This window comes from Lolium rigidum, chromosome 6, assembly GCF_022539505.1.
Source record: "Lolium rigidum isolate FL_2022 chromosome 6, APGP_CSIRO_Lrig_0.1, whole genome shotgun sequence".
NCBI lineage: Eukaryota > Viridiplantae > Streptophyta > Magnoliopsida > Poales > Poaceae > Lolium > Lolium rigidum.
In genome coordinates, this window is record NC_061513.1 from 119280384 (window position 1) to 119288634 (window position 8251).

The following is an 8251-nucleotide window of genomic DNA, read 5'->3' on the forward strand; positions in this document are numbered from 1 at the left end:
CTCGGGGCTACTCCCATCGGGCGCACTGGTCGCGCACCTGATGAAATATGAGGAAGAAGAAAGAAGAGAATGACATGACAATATAGAATTGCAGACAAAGAATTTTCATCGTACATCTTCGAGTTACACATAACTCGTCATGTACTCCCATCGGGATATCAAGATATTGTCAGACAACTCGAAGAAATTCACAATTCCAGCAGCCGACAAAGGCACTCAACAATATATTCTCAGAGCGCGTCCACCACGGTAAAAACTCTGAATGTCGTAACTCAAAAGAGCTTACGAAGATAAGTCCTCAGGATTCGTCATGTGTGGCGTGGTATCGCACCCGAATGCGCTCTTTCACTTTATCTGTATCAACAGATGCAAAGAAAAATCCTAGCAGACGCGTTAGGTACTCGATAAAACATAGCTGGGATTCGGTTCACGATAAGTCCTTAAGCGGCACGTGTCGAATTAAGCCAGTATCCCGAGTTTAAGTCCAGGGACTTGAGCTTGAAGTAGGTTTATGCGGGTTTGCCACAAGAGCATTTAACTGGTACCTGATCCATCAGATGAACCAGCCCCATCTACCAGTATTCCTGTATAAAATAGATGTTAAACAAAATATTCGACTCTACAATGTATAAATATGCGACTTACTTTTACGATGGAGATTTTACTTGATTCTACGATTCAAGCAAAATCTCGGGGGCTACTGACATAGGCATACCCAATAAGCATGCCGAATAAGGCACCCGCATTATCTGGCAAGCATACGAGACCCACAACCCGAAGCTTTGGAGGCCCAGAAGCCCAGAGAATCTTGGATAAGGAACATAGAGTTGTATTAGAAATCGTGTAACAGTAGGAGAAAGGCCCGATAAACCGTCTCACAGTTTGTAACTTGTATTGCATGAAGTCCCTCGGCTCTGCCTCCTATATAAAGGAGAGCCGAGGGAAGCGAAAAGCATCGATTCATTGTCAACAGAAACCACCATAGCTTTAGTCGAAACACCTTTATCGGCTGAAACCTTCGAGATCTACTTGCCTCTACTTCTTACGAAACCCAAGTCTACAATTTGTAGGCATTGAAAAGTTGATACATTGTCACAGCTGCTCTGTTAGATCACAAAACACGGCGGTCATCATGACGCAGTTACCATTACAGAATTTTTTTTTGTTTTGTATGCTCTGAGAAAATGTTACTAGGCATTGAAAAGTTGATACATTGTCACAGCTGCTCTGTTAGATCACAAAACACGGCGGTCATCATGACGCAGTTACCATTACAGATTTTTTTTTTGTTTTGTATGCTCTGAGAAAATGTTACTAGGCATTGAAAAGTTGATACATTGTCACAGCTGCTCTGTTAGATCACAAAACACGGCGGTCATCATGACGCAGTTACCATTACAGAATTTTTTTTTTGTTTTGTATGCTCTGAGAAAATGTTACTACCTATGTTTAACATTAGTTATCGCTGATTTAAACTTTGCTATAGATACATCACACATCCAACCATGACAACTAACGTGGAATCGGAAGAAGTGGTACTATTTCTATCTAATAATATTCATATCAAAAATTAATACTACTGCAGAACTAGCCAAGCATAAGCTTGGCTGGTCGGAGACAATGTGATCCAATTTAATGTGCTGATTGCGGAATCAATTAATTATCATGCCATGCGCAGGAGATAAACCATATTCTTTGATGTACCAGGCATCCCTATAAAAAAAATCCAGAGCAGTTTAAATACATCTATACTTTAATGATATCTACATCTATCTGAATTTAGATAAATATATTGCGTTATTTTCGGGACAGAGTAAGTATATACGCACGGCTGGTTCATAGGGTGATGCAGAGGGGCGCTCGCCTCGAGCACCAGGAGTTAGGGTCCCAACCTAATATTTGTTTGTATACTGGTATTAGAACAACTTGTCTTTTGAGACCCAACAATCATGAAGAGATGATTCAAGTTGTGGTTTATCACGACTCTACAAAAAATACTCTAAAATTTCAAAATAACTTTTCTAGATGGCACGATTTATGTCCCAAATGTGTAGAACAACACCGGCCCTCGCATTTCTGGTGTTGTGAGTATAAATTATTGGAGATTAATGACACAATCACGCAACGATGCTATTCCACAAGCATCTCTCCTCCTACTCGCAACCCGTTATACTTGTCACCATCATACATGTATGTTTGACAGACCGTATATTCCACTCCTTTATTAATTAAGTACCAAATATGTCTATTGTTCAACTCACTTTCTGCACTGTAATATGTATCATATATATAATCCCATATGTATACACGGCGTGTATAAAAGAGCTATTGTTAAAAATAAGTATTATGATATATAGTTCGCTCGGTCAGTAAGAAACTAAGAATAAGTAGTTTTAAATGTATTACCAATATTTCAAAGAGCATGGCTCGATCAAATGTGCTTACTGTTGGATTGGATTTTCTATTGCGCTATAGTTATATGTTTCATGCAAAATATCATATATTTTAAGTGTTTTGTGTGTGATCAAGTGACGGTGCTTGATAGTGATTGTTTAGGGGCGTAGGTGATAAAACTTTGAATAATTTTGAAATTTCAGAATAAATAATATAGATATAATTATGGATTTTTATTGAATGTGTGTGTTGTGGTGGGGGGGGGGGGGGGGGGCAATGCCCCCTTGGCTATAGGGAAGCTATGCCACTGTAAACAAGGGCCCTTGATGTTTTTTTTGAGGCTTAAGGGCCCTTGATGTTGTGTCACCCTAGGGGTCCCAATGTATGTGGAACGGCCCTATCAATGAAACTGCCATCGTGGTATAATGCGTGTGACGGATTGTCACTCCCATTGTCCCACAAGCTTCCAGCCACAGTAGACCATCTTCGATTTTTAATGAGCGTGGAAAACACGAAGACAAACTTCTGCCGCACGACTAACTTGTCCAATTCATGGTTAAGAAGGTCACCCAACACTGTAGAGAATAATATGCGACATGATGGTTTTCATGGCCCATGGAAGTGTACAAGTACAAGATAAAAATCGAAGATAATGATGGAGGAAGAATGTTGTTAGAATCGCGATTCTGGACCGGATCGAAACATCTATGGTAGGATCACAAACCATAGCTGCATTATTGAGAACACGCTTCTGAAATCTAACTCGTGTTTTGTACTCTTTGTCAGGTTGCCACGTTGTCGATCAATGCTGACCAAGAGCTGTGCTGAACGCGCGCCGGTGCCGAGCCAAAAACATTTCGTGATTTTTGATTTTTTCGATAAAAAGAATATATTAATATCAACATATATAATTATACGCATTCTCTGCAACGCAATACCCTAAAGACAATACGGATGCATATAGCCAAAAAAAAGAACTCTAAGAAAACAAAAGTTTCGCAACGGTAATCTAGCTCTAACAGTAACAATACATACACCACCAAGATAACACCTGAACTTCAGACTCTTCAAAATCGACGTCTCTAAAAAGGAAACGGTGCACCACTGTATGTACTACATCTTTCACGGTTTTGGTTTGGCATGGTGATACGTCTCAAACGTATCTATAATTTTTTATGCTCCATGCTACTTTTATGATGATACTCACATGTTTTATACACATTATATGTTATTATAATGCATTTTTTGGAACTAACCTATTGACGAGATGCCGCAGTACCAGTTCCTGTTTTCTGCTGTTTTTGGTTTCAGAAATCCTAGTAAGGAAATATTCTCGGAATCGGACGAAATCAACGTCCAGAGTCTTATAATTGGACGAAGCTTCCAGAACACCCGAGAGCCGCCAGAGGGAAGCCCTGGGGGCCCCACACGCCACCCTGGCGCGGCCAGAGGGGGGGCCGCGCCGCCCTATGGTGTGGTGGCCCCAGGCCCCCTCCGAGGCTGCCCTTCCGCCTATTTAAAGCCTCCGTCGCGAAAACCCTATCACGATCGACGAAACCCACAGAAACCTTCCAGAGCCGCCGCCATCGCGAAGCCAAGATCTGGGGGACAGGAGTCTCTGTTCCGGCACGCTGCCGGGACGGGGAAGTTCCCCCGGAAGGCTTCTCCATCGACATCACCGCCATCTCCATCAACGCTGCTGTCTCCCATGAGGAGGGAGTAGTTCTCCATCGAGGCTCAGGGCTGCACCGGTAGCTATGTGGTTAATCTCTCTCCTATGTACCTCAATACAATGATCTCATGAGCTGCTTTACATGATTGAGATTCATATGAGTTTTGTATCACTATTAATCTATGTGCTACTCTAGTGATGTTATTAAAGTATTCTATTCCTCCTGCATGATGTAATGTGGATAGTGTGTGTATCATGTAGTACTTGGCGTAATTTATGATTATGATCTCTTGTAGATTATGAAGTTAACTATTACTATGATGGTATTGATGTGATCTATTCCTCCTTTCATAGTGTGATGGTAGTAGTGTGCATGCTATGTTAGTACTTGGTTTAGTCGTGTTGATCTATCTTGCACTCTAAAGGTTATTTAAATATGAACATCGAATATTGTGGAGCTTGTTAACTCCGGCATTGAGGGTTCGTGTAATCCTACGCAATGGTGTTCATCATCCAACAAGAGAGTGTAGAGTATGCATTTATCTATTCTGTTATGTGATCAAAGTTGAGAGTGTCCACTAGTGAAAGTATGATCCCTAGGCCTTGTTCCTAAATATCGCTATCGCTGCTTGTTTACTATTTTACTTGCGTTACTACTTGCTGCGTTACTACTCGCTTGTTTACTTGTCCCGGGCAAAGCACTTTTCCGGTGCCGTTGCTACTGCTTATTTACACCACCTGTATTTCACTATCTCTTCGCCGAACTAGTGCACCTATTAGGTGTGTTGGGGACACAAGAGACTTCTTGCTTTGTGGTTGCAGGGTTGCATGAGAGGGATATTTTTGACCTATTCCTCCCTGAGTTCGATAAACCTTGGGTGATCCACTTAAGAGAAATTTGCTGCTATTCTACAAACCTCTGCTCTTGGAGGCCCAACACTGTCTACAGGAAAAGGAGGGGGCGTAGACATCAAGCACTTTTCTGGCGCCGTTGCCGGGGAGGAAAGGTAAAAGGCACTCATACTCCGGTTCCGAGTAACGAGTACTTTTACGGCGCCATTGTGTGTGTGCTCGAAGCTATTTCCTTTAGATCCTGCAATTGCATCTTTTTGTTTCTTGTTTACACTAGTAAGGCATAATGGACAACAATGAGCTTCTTGTTCTATTTCCTGATTTAAGACATGGATGGTTTGATCCGAAAATTAAAAAACCCATGGAACATATTAGCATGAACACATTGAACACTATTGTTGCTAATGATATGGAAAATTCTAAGCTTGGGGAAGCTGGTTTTGATGAGCATGATATTTTTAGTCCCCCAAGCATTGAGGAGAAAATTTTCTTTGATGATACTTTGCCTCCTATTTATGATGATTATAATGATAGTAGTCTTTTGGTGCCACCTACTATGGAGGATAAATTTGATTATGATTACAATATGCCTCCTATATTTGATGATAGCTACTTTGTTGAATTTGCTCCCACTACAACTAATAAAATTGATTATGCTTATGTGGAGAGTAATAATTTTATGCATGAGACTCATGATAAGAATGCTATATGTGATAGTTATATTGTTGAGTTTGCTCATGATACTACTGAAAGTTATTATGAGAGAGGAAAATATGGTTGTAGAAATTTTCATGTTACTAAAACACCTCTCTATATGCTGAAATTTTTGAAGTTACACTTGTTTTATCTTTCTACGCTTGTTGCATTATGCCTACATAACTTGTTTATTTACAAGATCCCTTTTCATAGGAAGCATGTTAGGCTTAAATTTGTTTTGAATTTGCCTCTTGATGCTCTCTTTTGCTTCAAATACTATTTCTTGCGAGTGCATCATTAAAACTGCTGAGCCCATCTTAATGGCTATAAAGAAAGCACTTCTTGGGAGATAACCCATGCGTTATTTTGCTACAGTACTTTGTTTTATATTTATGTCTTGGAAGTTGTTTACTACTGTAGCAAACTCTCCTTATCTTAGTTTTGTGATTTGTTGTGCCAAGTGAAGCCTCTAATCGAAGGTTGATACTAGATTTGGATTTCTGCGCAGAAACAGATTTCTATCTGTCACGAATCTGGGCTGTTTTCTCTGTAGGTAACTCATAAAAATATTCCAATTTACGTGCGTGTTCCCCAGATATGTACGCAACTTTCATTAGTTTTGAGTTTTCTGATTTGAGCAACGGAAGTATTTATTAAAAATTCATCTTTATGGACTGTTCTGTTTTGACAGATTCTGCCTTTTATTTCGCATTGCTTCTTTCGCTGTGTTGGGTGGATTTCTTTGTTCCATTACCTTCCAGTAGCTTTGAGCAATGTCCAAAAGTGTTAACAATGATTGTGTCACCTCTGAACATGTGATTTTTTGATTATGTACTAACCCCTCTAATGAAGTTTATGAGAAGTTTGGTGTGAAGGAAGTTTTCAAGGGTCAAGAGAGGAGGATGATATACTATGATCAAGAAGAGTGAAAGCTCTAAGCTTGGGGATGCCCCGGTGGTTCATCCCTGCATATTTCAAGAAGACTCAAGCATCTAAGCTTGGGGATGCCCAAGGCATCCTCTTCTTCATCGACAACATTATCAGGTTCCTCCCCTGAAACTATATTTTTATTCGGTCACATCTTATGTGCTTTACTTGGAGCGTCTGTTTGTGTTTGTTTTTGTTTTTATTTTAATAAATGCTTGTGTGGGAGAGAGACACGCTCCGCTGGTTCGTATGAACACATGTGTTCTTAGCTTTTAATGTTCATGGTGAAGGTTGAAACTGCTTCGTTAATTTGTTATATGGTTGGAATCGGAAAATGATACATGTAGTAATTGCTAAAATGTCTTGGATAATGTGATACTTGGCAATTGTTGTGCTCATGTTTAAGCTCTTGCATCATATAATTTGCACATATTAATGAAGAAATACATAGAGCTTGCTAAAATTTGGTTTGCATAATTGGTCTCTCTAAGGTCTAGATAATTTCTAGTATTGAGTTTGAACAACAAGGAAGACGGTGTAAAGTCTTATAATGTTTACAATATGTCTTTTATGTGAGTCTTACTGTACCGGTTCATCCTTGTGTTTGTTTCAAATAACCTTGCTAGCCTAAGCCTTGTATCGAGAGGGAATAGTTCTCATGCATCCAAAATCCTTGAGCCAAACACCATGCCATTTGTGTCCACCATACCTACCTACTACATGGTATTTCTCTGCCATTCCAAGTAAATTGCTTCATGTGCTACCTTTAAACCTTCAAAATGCTTCTCAATTTGTGTTAATGTTTTATAGCTCATGAGGAAGTATGTGGTGTTTATCTTTCAACCTTGTCATTTACTCTTGACAGACTTTCAAAATGGACAAGTGGCTTCATCCACTTATCCAATAATTTTGCAAAAAGAGCTGGCAATGGGGTTCCCAGCCCCAATTAATTACAACTTGCATTAATAATTCTCTTCACATGTTTTGCTCTGATTCATCAGTAAGCAACTTAATTTTGCAAATAGACACTCCTTCATGGTATGTGATTGATGGTAGGCACCCGAGGATTCGGTTAGCCATGGCTTGTGTAAGCAAAGGTTGGGGGGAGTGTCACCAATAAATAAAAACTAAAGTACATGTGTAAACAAAAGAGAAGAGGGATGATCTACCTTGCTGGTAGAGATAACGTCCTTCATGGGAGCCGCTCTTGAAAGTCTGGTTGGCGAGGTAGTTAGAGTACCCATTACCATTCGTTGACAACAACAAACACCTCTCAAAACTTTACTTTTATGCTCTATATGATTTCAAAACTTAAAAAGCTCTAGCACATGATTTAATCCCTGCTTCCCTCTGCGAAGGGCCATTCTTTTACTTTTATTGTTGAGTCAGTTCACCTATCTCTATCCATCTCAAGAAGCAAACACTTGTGTGAACTGTGCATTGATTCCTACATACTTGCATATTGCACTTGTTATATTACTTTGCATTGACAACTATCCATGAGATATACATGTTACAAGTTGAAAGCAACCGCTGAAACTTAATCTTCCTTTGTGTTGCTTCAATACCTTTACTTTGAATTATTGCTTTATGAGTTAACTCTTATGCAAGACTTATTGATGCTTGTCTTTAAGTACTATTCATGAAAAGTCTTTGCTTTATGATTCAGTTGTTTACTCATGTCATTACCATTGTTTTGATCGCTGCATT